At 40.6% G+C, this 12091-nt stretch overlaps 1 protein-coding gene across 6 annotated transcripts in view; it reads left to right on the top strand.

Annotated features, from left to right (window-relative positions):
- The window catches only part of OSBPL3 (oxysterol binding protein like 3), a 181322-nt gene that overhangs the window by 42838 nt on the left and 126393 nt on the right, over positions 1-12091 (top strand). Inside the window, exon 2 of one of the 6 annotated variants that reach the window (XM_040472413.1) lies at positions 5120-5241. The exons of the other annotated variants lie outside the window; for them this stretch is intronic. The gene's annotated coding sequence lies outside the window, so the exon portion shown is untranslated. The remainder of the gene's footprint in view (positions 1-5119; positions 5242-12091) is intronic. 6 annotated transcript variants of the gene reach the window in all.

The following is a 12091-nucleotide window of genomic DNA, read 5'->3' on the forward strand; positions in this document are numbered from 1 at the left end:
ACCTTTCTAAAATTAAAAACAAAACCAATTCTATATATTTCTGGCCTCAAAGATTTCAGCAAAGGGACTGAAGACTTGCACCCGACAGGAAGAAGAATGGCCACGATCCTAGAAGCACAGAAACATTTGTATTTCGCATTTGTCCTAATTTCCCATTTCGGGACTTTGAATTTTCTCTCGCTGAGTAAATGAGACCTGATACCAGGACGTTCCTATTCCGATGACCAGCAGCATGGCATATGTGGATTGTCATGCGGCAGAGTAGAGGCCTGTGAAGGATCTAAATCCAGGGAACAAGGCAGCAAAGTGTCTGGATAGGAGCTGGGCGGTCATGAGTTTAGTCACCCACGGCTTCTAGTGAACTTAATGCTGTGTCAGGAGGGGCGGCTCTTCTCTTTATTTTGATCTCTGCACTCATTATTATCGTGGTATATGAGAACGTCTATACTTATCCGGACTATTTAATAAATTTGGCATAGAGTATTCCATACTCTGCAAGTTCTGTTCTTTTCAGGTAATCCATTATTTTCTTTCTAAAGTTTCATAAAATAAATTCCTGAGATTTTTAAGGTAAGGTTACTTGAGTCAGGTGGACTAAACATTCATTTATGGTTGTGGCCAAAGTATGTGAAGCAGATAAGCAGCGGGCCTGCAGAGCAAAGCTTCTTCCTTCCTGTTGTGTTCTATGTGACATAGAGAAGTGTGAGCAATACGCAGCTTGTGTCCTTAGGGAGATCAGCGTGGATATAAATAACTAGGAAGCCGGTCCAGCTTGCTTCGCATTTAGGGTAAGTGGACTAAAGTGTGAGAGATAAGATTGGAAAGGGAGGTTGGTTGGGTCAGAACTGGGGAGGGCCTCAAATACCACCTGTACATAGATAGACTTTATTTTGTGTATCATTTGTTTGAAAGATTTGCACACAGAAGAATTCTATGAAATGATGTACTCATGCTTCAAGGAACTAAATCCATTACGTTACATTAGGTATCTCTTCTATTAGACGGTAATGCGGACAAGAGGGAGTTGGTGAAAAAGAGAGAAACTTAAAATGGAGGAAAAGTATCTGTTACATCTATTATTTTTTTTCTTCTTGCAGTTTGAGAAAAGATTGCCTCATTTGATTTCCATGGTAGGAGCACGTGGAACCCTCTCAGGGAATGTAGTGGCTGTAAGAGCTCAACCTTGAAAGTCAGCGCCCTGGGCCATGATGAGTCACTGCAGATATTTGCAGGGAGGAGAGATGTGATCACAGAGCTACTCTAAGAGGACTGGTTCGGTTTGAGCGAGGAGTGCCCAGCGGTTGGCAAGCTAGGCAGGTGCTTATTATAGTCATCTAGGCAAGGATCAGTAATTTGTACCTGAGCCTGTCAGGTGGCAGTGGGAAAAGAAAAAAGGGAAATGCTGGAAGCAGAAACTTTAAGAAACGTCTTAAATGCAGTTTTCTCATTTCATTCCTCAAGGGCATTTTAAATTGGTAGGAAGGAAGACCCAATTAGGAGGACTTATCTGGTAATAGACTGGATTTTCTAGGATTTACCTAGGGTTCATGGTCACATTTTGTATACATCTGTAAAAAGCTACCTGCCTGAAACCGTTGCCTAGGCTAGAAGAGTTCTTCTTAAAAGAATCTTTGGATTTCGTAAGTGTCCAGAAATGAGAAGAAACATGAGAAGAATTGTTTGGGGTGGGTATCAGCTCTCTGTAACTGTCTCCTGATTTCCTTTGGGCTCCTGGCCTGGGCTGCACTGTGTTTTTTCTTTTTTTTTCAAGGTTTATTTATTTTTGGGACAGAGAGAGACAGAGCATGAACGGGGGAGGGGCAGAGAGAGAGGGAGACACAGAATCGGAAACAGGCTCCAGGCTCTGAGCCATCAGCCCAGAGCCTGACGCGGGGCTCGAACTCATGGACCGCGAGATTGTGACCTGGCTGAAGTCGGACGCTTAACCGACTGCGCCACCCAGGCGCCCCAGGGCTACACTGTTTTGGGGACTAATCTGATGTCCTCATTCACTGTGCCCCGTCTCCTTGGTGTCAGTGACCTTCCTCTCCACATCACCTCGACAACCCACTCAGTGGCCTAGGACTCTCGCTTCTGAGATACCTTTCCCTCCATCAGAGCCTCTACCTTTCCTGTCTGCGTTCTCCCACTAAACCTGTTCTTCAGACTGTCTGTGTATTTATTCCCTTGATCCCCACCCTGTTTTCTGTGTTTGGCCTTTACTTTCCCCACTCCTTCACTTTTTCCCTGGTGTACCTGGACGGCATAGTCAATAGTTTTGATTATCTGTCACTGGCAGATGACTGTCACTCTGTCAACAGCAGTTTCTTCACGATTGGCCTTCTATAGAAGTACTCCCTTCTCTTTCCATCTCTGAATTGAAACCACAGACTCTTCTAACTCTGAACTCACTCTATAACTGGCCGCTGGCTTCCTTACTCCAGTGTATGATTTTAAGGTTAACAGAAGTTAAGAGATTACTTGGAAATCTTTTTGCTGGTCCAAAGTTGCACCCCTTCCCATTTTCTGTAGCAGCTGTTCTAAACCTTTATTATTTTCTTTAAGGATGCAACTTTTGGGGTGCCTGGGTGGGTCAGTCAGTTAAGGGGCCCACTTCAGCTCAGGTCATGATGTCACTGTTCCTGGGTTTGAGCCCTGCCTCAGGCCCCACGTAGGGCTCCGCACTCACGGAGCCTGCTTGGGATTCTCTCTCTCTCTCTTTCTCTCTCTGTCCCTCCCCCACTTGCATGCATTCTCTCTCTCTCTCTCAAAATAAATAGACTTAAAAAAAGAAAAGATGCAACTTTCTTCCACCTCGTTCTCAGCATTTGAGCTTACCCTCATTTTATCTAGAAATAGGTCACTAAGGAGCATTTTTCCCAACTTTATATGCAGCCCCCAGAGTCATTGATACTTTCCCCCCTCAGTGACAGAACTGTGTTATTCCATTCTAAATCCCATGTCCCAGGGCCTCCCAATGACATCTTGCCCGTCTATAAGTTTGATACTGTTGACTATTCCATCATTTGGAATGATTTTGGCCTAAATTACAGGAAACCCAAACACAAGAGGCATAAATTAGAGGCTACATAAAAGAAATCTAGAAGTAGGGCAGTTTCAGATTAGCTTATTGTAATGGTTTGACAGCATCATTAGGATCCCATTTCTTTAGTCTTTCCTCCTTGCCATTCATAGCATGGTAGATGTATTTCCTCTTCAAACTGGCCCTGGGCTCCCATTGACCAGAATTGTATCACGTGCCCTTGCCTAAGCCAGTCAATGGAAGGGGAATGGGACTCACGAACTGCGAGATCATGATCTGAGCCAAAGTCGGAGGCTTAATCGACTGAGCCACCCAGGCACCCATCCCATGACTTTATTCTTGCTGGTGGTATAGAACTTGGCTTATTGAATTGCAATTTTGACCTTGTTAAGAGCAGGATATTTGTCTTCTGCATTTTGAGGTCCGTGGAACCCTTTTGTATAAGTTAGCCCATGGTCTGTGATCATTGAAGTTTGTATCTAAAGAATGTAGTGGTTTTGTTTTGTATTTGTAAATTGTGAGAGGAAAAGTTAGCCCTAAATACAGTCTGTATTTAGTGTGTCAGGTTCCTTTGAAAAATCACGACATATTCTAACACACTGAGCTTCAGGAGGAAGGCCTTTTCAAGTTCATCTTTTACTAGAACTGATAGCCTGAGGCCCATTCATTGTAAAGTTGACTGACATTGCATTTTAGAGGAGTGATAAAAAGGATTGTATTGGAGGTATAAAAGTTAACTTTTCAACCAGGAGAAACCTAATAATGAATTAGGTGGTGATAAAAAAAAAAAAAAAAAAAGATTCCCTCCTTGAAAATATATGCATTTTGGGGGGGGGTCTTTCCCTCTGTTTTATTAAAGTAATTCTTATACATTACAAAATAAATATTCAGAAACATAAAATATAATTTTTAGAAGATAATTAAATTTTAGCGTTTTGGGATTTCTTTTTCTGGGTACATAGAGACATATAATTATACGAAAACGGGATCCTCTCATAAAGACTGTTTTGTAACTTGTTTTAACCTAATCAGAAATATTTGTCCATGTCAATCAATAAAGCTTTATCATCATTCTTAAAAAAATTTTTTTTAATGTTTATTTTTGAGAGTGACAGAGAAAGCATGAGCAGGGGAAGGGGTAGAGAGAGAGGGAGACATAGAATCTGAAGCAGGCTCCAGGCTCTGAGCTGTCAGCACAGAGCCCGATGCAGGACTTGAACCCACAAACTGTTGAGATCGTGACCTGAGCCGAAGTCAGGCGCTTAACCAACTGAGCCACCCAGGCACCCCATCATCATTCTTTTTAAATTCAGCCAACTTACATTCTAAAACACATAAATGTTAAGCATCACCCATATCACCAGATGGTGTTAACCATCACCCAGATTAAGACATGTTAACACTTAGTTGTACTTCAAAAGGCTCTCTGTTTTAGTTCCTTTGTGGTGATGGAACAATTCTGTAGGTTAGTTGTGATGGGTACATGAATATACACGTGATAAAATTTTATAGAAAACCGTGTACATGCGTACAAAATAAGTGCATGTAAAAACTGGTGAAATCAAAGTAGTCTCTAGTCTAGCTAATTGTGTTGTACCAATGTTAATTTCCTGATTTTGACTAGTTATACATAACTAGTCCCATTGATGGGAGCTGGGTGAAGGGTACACTGAACACTGCATTGTTTTGGCAACTTCTTGTGATCCTATAATAATTTTTTTTTAAGTTAAAGAAATCTTCCTCATTCTTGTTTTACTATTTTAATGGGTGTCTTACAGGTTACTGTATGGATATACAATAGTTTATGTAACCAATTCTCCATTCATTTTCTGGAGGTTTTATTCGTACAAATAACTTTGTGATGAGCGAACTTGTACGTATTTTTCGAAAGGGATCTTATCTCAAAAAAGAAAAAGCTACTACTATGTTCTTAAAAATCACTTTTCAATGACTACAATTTTCAAGATCATGCATTACATAAAGTGAGTCAGCCCTGTGCGGTGGGGACGATTAACTCTCTCAGGAAGAAGGCCTTTCAGCAAAATTGTAACTTCTGTTTTTTCCATCTGCCCAAAGCCCAGGGATATTGAACTCTGCACCAAGGAATAGAAGATATAAATGAAAGTGCATCCTGTCTAAAACATAGGTCATTACATTGCTTCTCAAGGGTGAAATTTTTCTAGAAGATTCACTCAAAGGTGAGCTGCATGGCAAACTCAGTTTTATAGTCTTTAAAGGATAAAACCATCTGAGTAGTTATACTAAGTTTTTCTGGTGGTGTTCATCCTGATTTTTTAAAAAGTAAGCTCTACCCACCCTATCGTGAGGCTTGAACTCATGACCCCAAGATCAAGAGTGGCATACTGTACCAACTGAGCCAACCAGGCACCTCTGTTCATCCTGATTTTTAATCTGATTTTAAGAAGACCAGCCTGGACACAGGTTTCTGGAAAACATAATGTACTTCTTACTCCTCAGTGCTTAGGGGGAACAAAGATATATTTTTTGGCAAAGTACCTGTTAAATGAGGGTTGTTTTCCATTTTGGCTCAGCAGGTACCTTGTACTCTAATATTTGCTGTAGGTATTTTTTTCTTGTTATTGTCTTTTGACAGTTGTTTTCATTTTACTTCTATTACTGGGCAATTTTGTCTTTGATCTCAGGAACTCAGTCATTTGTCATTAAAGCTTCCAACTCAGATACAGGAGAGGAATATAATGAAAAGATTATTGCTTCTCACATGTCCAACAAAGAAGACTTCTACTTGTCCATGAGATCAGTGTTGAGCATGCTGTGGTTATCTGTTAGCATTTGAATAAAAATGTGTTGAGGTCATGGATGTTGGTGTTTTATACCGGAGGCAGGCAGAAAAACTCATTGAAGTGGTGAGATTTACCTTTTCACATGTAAAAAACTGCTCTCACATGACCTTTTTCCTCCATCACTTCCAGACTCTTTACTTTTGACTCCAGCTGAGAAAATTGACTTTCTCTCAGAGTCCCATTTTAGAGCAATTACACATATGGCCTGCTTTTTCTCATCCGCTTCATCACATTCTGTCTCTTCCTTCTTTTAAACTTTGCTTTTCTCGTCTTATCCATGCTGCTATTTCTAGATTAAACCACTGTAATGCCAATGCATTTTAGTGTTTATTCTTTTACCCTTTCCATTTGTGCTGTATGTAACTCTTATATGTTATCTTTGCATAGGTATGTTTGACTCTCTTTGGCTGAAGTACCAAATTCTGATAGCAAAAGCAGATAGTGATTAATTTTGTGAATTACCCATCTGTGTACTTGTCTAATAGCTAATTATGTAAACATTGACTTCAGATCAGAACTGGAAGCATATGCAAATACTTGCCTCAACTGGAATTTAAGATAGATTAATTATCGAAAAGCCAATTTTCTTTCTTTCTTTTCTTCCTTCCTTCCTTTCTTCCTTTTTCTTTTTTCTTTTTTTTCTTTTTTTTTTCCTTTTTGCATAGCATGATTAAACTTTTGCTCAACTGTTAGTTTTCTTTGGGAACAGAAGTATAATCAGAAATATCATTAATGACCTAAGTGTTCTGTATTGGGACATTATTCAAGTTTGGTTTTTAGACTGGCCTATGATTGTTGGTATCTTTATAATATTCTGAGTAGTTTTGTTCTCCTTTACATCTTCTGTTTCTTTTCAACTATTCATAAACATAAGATAACTTTTGAGACTAAATCAGAGAGCCTTTGAGAGAGAAGACATGCTAAAGGCTTTTGTTTGCATGGTTGCTTTTGACCTTTATGAGTCTATTGCTTTTAGAATCTAGGACAGCATTGGGGCACCTGGGTGGCTCAGTTGGTTAAGCATCTGACTTCAGCTCAGGTCATGATCTGGCAGTTTGTGAGTTCAAGCCCCACGTTGGACTCTGTGCTGAAAGCGTGGAGCCTGGAGCCTGCTTCGGATTCTGTGTCTCCTTCTCTCTCTGCCATTCTCATGCTCTCTCTCTCTCTCTCTCTCTCTCTCAAAACAAACAAACAAAGCCATTAAACTCTAGGACGGCATTAATAAATTGTCAAGGTGAATTACCTCACATTTGATTTCCTTTTTGGGATTTTGCAGGTGGTACTAATGATCTTTCCCTCCTTGAACAAGTGTAATGAATGTCCTCTTTGTTCTCTGTTGTAACCTTGAGCCATGAACCCCCCTCTCAGCTGGGCCCCAGTTCTGCAGGCATCTGCCTGCTTGGCCTGTTATTACTCCATGAATCATTGCTGGCCTTATTAAACTATTTTGGGCAGCAGCCTTTCCCTTCTCCTCCTGTGAACCGTGAAGACTGGAGTGGCTGCAGCAGTGTAGGCCCAGTGTGGAATTTGAATGTGAAGGAAAGACGTTTCACTGGCTTGTGACATAGCATTTTACCCTATAGAACAGTTGGGTGTCTGCCCTCTGAGGCCACCTTGTGTCTTGAAAGGTTTCTTTTGTTTTAAAAAGTCATCCCAGAAAGTTCATTCTTGAATGTCTGGCATTTAAAATGCTTGGATATGAGGCAGTTTAGTCTTCCACTGCCCTGCAATGTTCTCCAGCATAACCATGCTCCTGGTTTGTGTTGGTGGCCATCAAAGACAGCACAAAACAGTGGATAAGAAGGCGGCTTCCAGTCAAACAGACCTATATCCAGATCCCAAAGATGATGAGCAAATGACATCACTTCTTTCAGGTGAGAACAGGAAATGTGTGGCCAGCCTCACAGGGTGGTAAAAGGATTCAGATAAGACATGTAAGAAGTAGGTAATGTGAAAACTTAGCCGCTGGTTAGAACTAATCAGTAGAGAAAGTCCTCTGGCCTTTGTTAAGGAGACGTTACAATTCGTGTAGTCTGTGTTTCATTTTAAAAGTCAATCACTGAGACCCAGAGTTTGTGCTTGCCTGATGACACATAGCTGCACTTAGAGCGAGGATGAGAATCCATATTTTCTAACTCCTAGTTCAGTGTCTTTCACATAACTTTCTCATGTGTTGCTAGCTCAGAGCCACATCTGAACTATTCTTAGCCTTGTCAATGGAGGTATTTGTTGTTCATCAGAAAATACTTTTTTCATATGCAGTTTCATACTTCCCTTTGCTTCCTTACCATCTAAAAAAAAGGATGGAGAATGTATTAGTTTCCTATTGCTGCTATAACAGAACTAAATTGTTTAGTTTCGTGGCTTCCAACAATACACATTTGTTCCCTTATAGTTCTGGAGGTCAGAAGTCTAAAATCAGTTTGTCAGCAGCGCTGTGTTCTTCTGGAGGCTTTTGTGGAAAATGTACTTCTTTGCTTTCTCCAACTTTTACAGACTACCTGCGTTCTTTGGCTCGTGGCCCCACATCAATCACGTCTCATTTTCCATCCTCACATCTCAATACATTGCTGTCTACTAACTGATCTCTTGCCTTTCTCTTGTAAGGACCCTGTGCTTGCATGGGCCCTGCATGGATAATCCTGAATAATCTCCCCGTCTCCAGGGCCTTACTTTAATCACATCTCTAAAGTCCATTTTGCCATATAAAGTAACATTCACTGGTACCAGAGATTAGACTGTGGACATATTTGGGGGTTGTTATTCCACTTACCACAGACACTTGCCTTATGAGCCAGAATTCTCAAATTATCTTTTTTTTTCACCCAGATTTCTGCATGTCTCAACATTAAATCATATCAGTTTGTTCACATACATTTTTCTAGCCATTTACTCTCCTTCCTCTGTGCCCCATAATGAATTCCTCCTTTTAGAATAAACCTATTCTAGAAACAGAAGGCACTGACATCACCCACTCAAATGACTATGCATACTTGTTGGCTTACTCTGATGTTGGAGGGGCCATGATTGGGGAATGGATGTCCAGGAGCATCCCCAATACTCACTTTCTACCTCTGAACATATACTTCTTGAGAGAATATTCAATACTTTTTGGAATTAACAAAAAAATCTCCAGTTTATACCATGTATATATTGGGGATTTGGATTAGGAGAGGTTTGCTGCCTTCTTTTTGGATATATAGGCTATGTTTGAATGATTGTCAGCAGAAATCACACTGATGAATTTATTTCATCGGGCCCTTCTAAGCCCGGGGTCCTTGAGCCTTTAAGGCTCCACAGAAGGCCTTCATGGTGCTGAACCTCTTGGGGCTATGCAAAGCCATAGGATTGTTTTTCTGGAATGTCTAATTTTCATTAGACTTTTAAAGATGTTAGTGACCCAGGAAAGGTTAATGATCAACTGAATTGATGGCAGGTGGATTATTTTCCTTTTCCCCTTGATAGATAAAAGGCCTTTGGAAGCACACTGCATACACACACACACACACACACACACACACACACACACACACACACATGAGTGAGCAGGGGAGGGGCAGAGAGAGAGGGAGACACAGAATCCGAAGCAGGCCCCAGGCTCTGAGCTGTCAGCACAGAGCCCGATGCGGGGCTTGAACTCACAGACTGCGAGATCATGACCTGAGCTGCAGTCTGACGCTCAACCGACTGAGCCACCCAGGCGCCCTGATACAAATTCTCTTTGATAACTGTGGGACATTATGTAAAAATAATGCATAACTATTTTGAAAGGAATTTGTTGCTTTTGATAAAACTCACTTATGTTCATTTTTATTTAGAGCAAGAATTTAAGACTCATTTGGGCTGACTTAACCATTTTATGGAGAGGGGGAAAAATGAGGTCAGGATGGATGGGTTTTACAGCATTATGCAACTGTTTAGAGACAAAGTTGGTGATAAAATTCAAGACTCCAGAAACTGACCCAGTGATCTTTTATTATACCATATTGCCATGTAAGGTAACATTCAGTTCCAGGACTGAATGCTGAAGGAAACAGGTTTCATACCTTGTAAATCAAACCACAATGAGGTACACCTGTATCCACCAGCATGGCTAAATTGTAAAAGACTGACAATATCAAGTGTTGACTAGGATATAGAGCAACTGGAGAGGTCAGGAGGCATGGCTGGTAGGAGTAGAGGAAGACACAGCTACTTTGGAAGGCAGTTTGGCAGTTTCTAATGTTAAACACACTTTCCCTGTGGCCTAACAGTTCTGCTCCTATGCATTTACCCAAGAGAAAGGCCCATATACGAATATTCAATGCAGCTTTATTATAACAACTAAAAGCTGGAAACAGTTCATATGTTCATCAGCTGGTGAACAGATAACTTGAAGTATATGTTTATACAATGGCTAGTTCGGCAAAGAAGGGGAAGGGATTGCTGATATACCGTAGCTGGAACCCAAAACCGTGTGGAAGAAAGCAGACACAAAAAGCAAATTCTGCATGATTCCATTTATTTATTTATTTTTTTAATTTTTTTTAACGTTTTTATTTATTTTTGGGACAGAGAGAGACAGAGCATGAACGAGGGAGGTGCAGAGAGAGAGGGAGACACAGAATCGGAAACAGGCTCCAGGCTCTGAGCCATCAGCCCAGAGCCCGACGCGGGGCTCGAACTCACGGACCACGAGATCGTGACCTGGCTGAAGTCGGACGCTTAACCGACTGCGCCACCCAGGCGCCCCTGCATGACTCCATTTATATGAAGCTTTAGAACAGACAAAACTAACTGAAAGTGACAGAAATCCGAGGGGTGAGTGAGTGTGGGAGTTGATTGCATAAGGGCACTTTTTGGTGAGAGAGGTGTTCTGTAGTTGGCGTAGGTGTATACCTGTGTCCAAATCATCAAATTATACACTTAACAGGGGTGGATTTTGTTGTATATAAATCATACCTCAATGTAGTTGAATTTTTAAAAAATAAGAAATAGGATCATGAGAAGCCAGGGTGTCAAACAGCAAAGCACACTTGGTATAAAGCATAAAATATTTTGACTATGCCATTGAATTTTCTGTGGTCCCATTTTCTCTCTCAAAATATCTGTGGTCCTTGTGTGATGGTCCCTGTGGCACTTGTCTGAGAACACAGATGTAACTACAAGCAAGCCTACCATGGTGAAAAAAACTGAACAATCCACCCATGTACATTTCTATGAGCAAGTTTCTTCTGTGCTTGAGGATATTTTGCCAACTTAAGCAGTAATCATGGGAATCATTTAGAGCTTCAGTTATTAATTCTTCTTTAGTTACCAAAATTTTACCAGCATAACTACATATGCAAATAAAATAATACCTGGAGAAATGCCAAGTGCTTTTCTGTTCTCTAGGAGGAAGTTTAGAGGATTTGTAGACTGAGTAGGTTGAATTTATAGCCATATTCTCTGCTAAAAAGTCTAAAAATAGAAATGTTGGCATCACAGTCGATGTTCTGAGTCATATTTTAAATTCTGTAAGCCTGTAGCTTAGCAAAATGCTATTCAGAAAAGTCTCAACTGCATATACAATATATCTTTGTCTTGCCAATTCTCCTGCAAGCTTCTTTCAGAGACTTCTTTCAGCAATATCTGAGACTAGAATTGAAGTCATCGGAGTCCCCTTGAAATGAGTTCTAGACATAAGATGAAAGCCGCATTGCTTCTAGCAGAGTCTGAGATTCCCAAGAGCTTTCCCTTTAGTGTGCTTGAGGATTATTAAGTAACTTTTAGAACCCAAGGCACCTTATGGAGAATCTAATTGAATAAAAATGTGATTTTTATTTATTGAAGTTTTCTTTTCCTCAACTGAAACAAAAGAATGCCAACAGGATCCTTTGTTACACTTTTGGTTATGTTACTTTCACAGGCGTGCGTTTATTAGTTCATTCACCAAAAATTGATTGAGTACCTATCATAGGACAGGTATTTTTCCTGACAGCAGGATATCAAGAAGAAAAAGAGTAATGTGGGTTCTCCAGGAGCTCACAGTTCAGTAAGGAGGCATGCAAATAAATACTGCATCGTGACAAATGTGATTGCTAGCATAAGTTATGTGCATGGGCTGTCTGGTTGGTATATGCCAGCCTGGGGATGTTAAGTCCATCTAGTCTAACTTGTCATTTAAGGCCAATGTTTTCTTACTGATTTTCTGTCTGCATGATCTATTCATTGACAGAAGTGGGGCATTAAAACCCCCTGCCATTGT

Source organism: Herpailurus yagouaroundi, unplaced genomic scaffold, assembly GCF_014898765.1.
Source record: "Herpailurus yagouaroundi ecotype Mexico unplaced genomic scaffold, PumYag 100, whole genome shotgun sequence".
Lineage (NCBI taxonomy): Eukaryota > Metazoa > Chordata > Mammalia > Carnivora > Felidae > Herpailurus > Herpailurus yagouaroundi.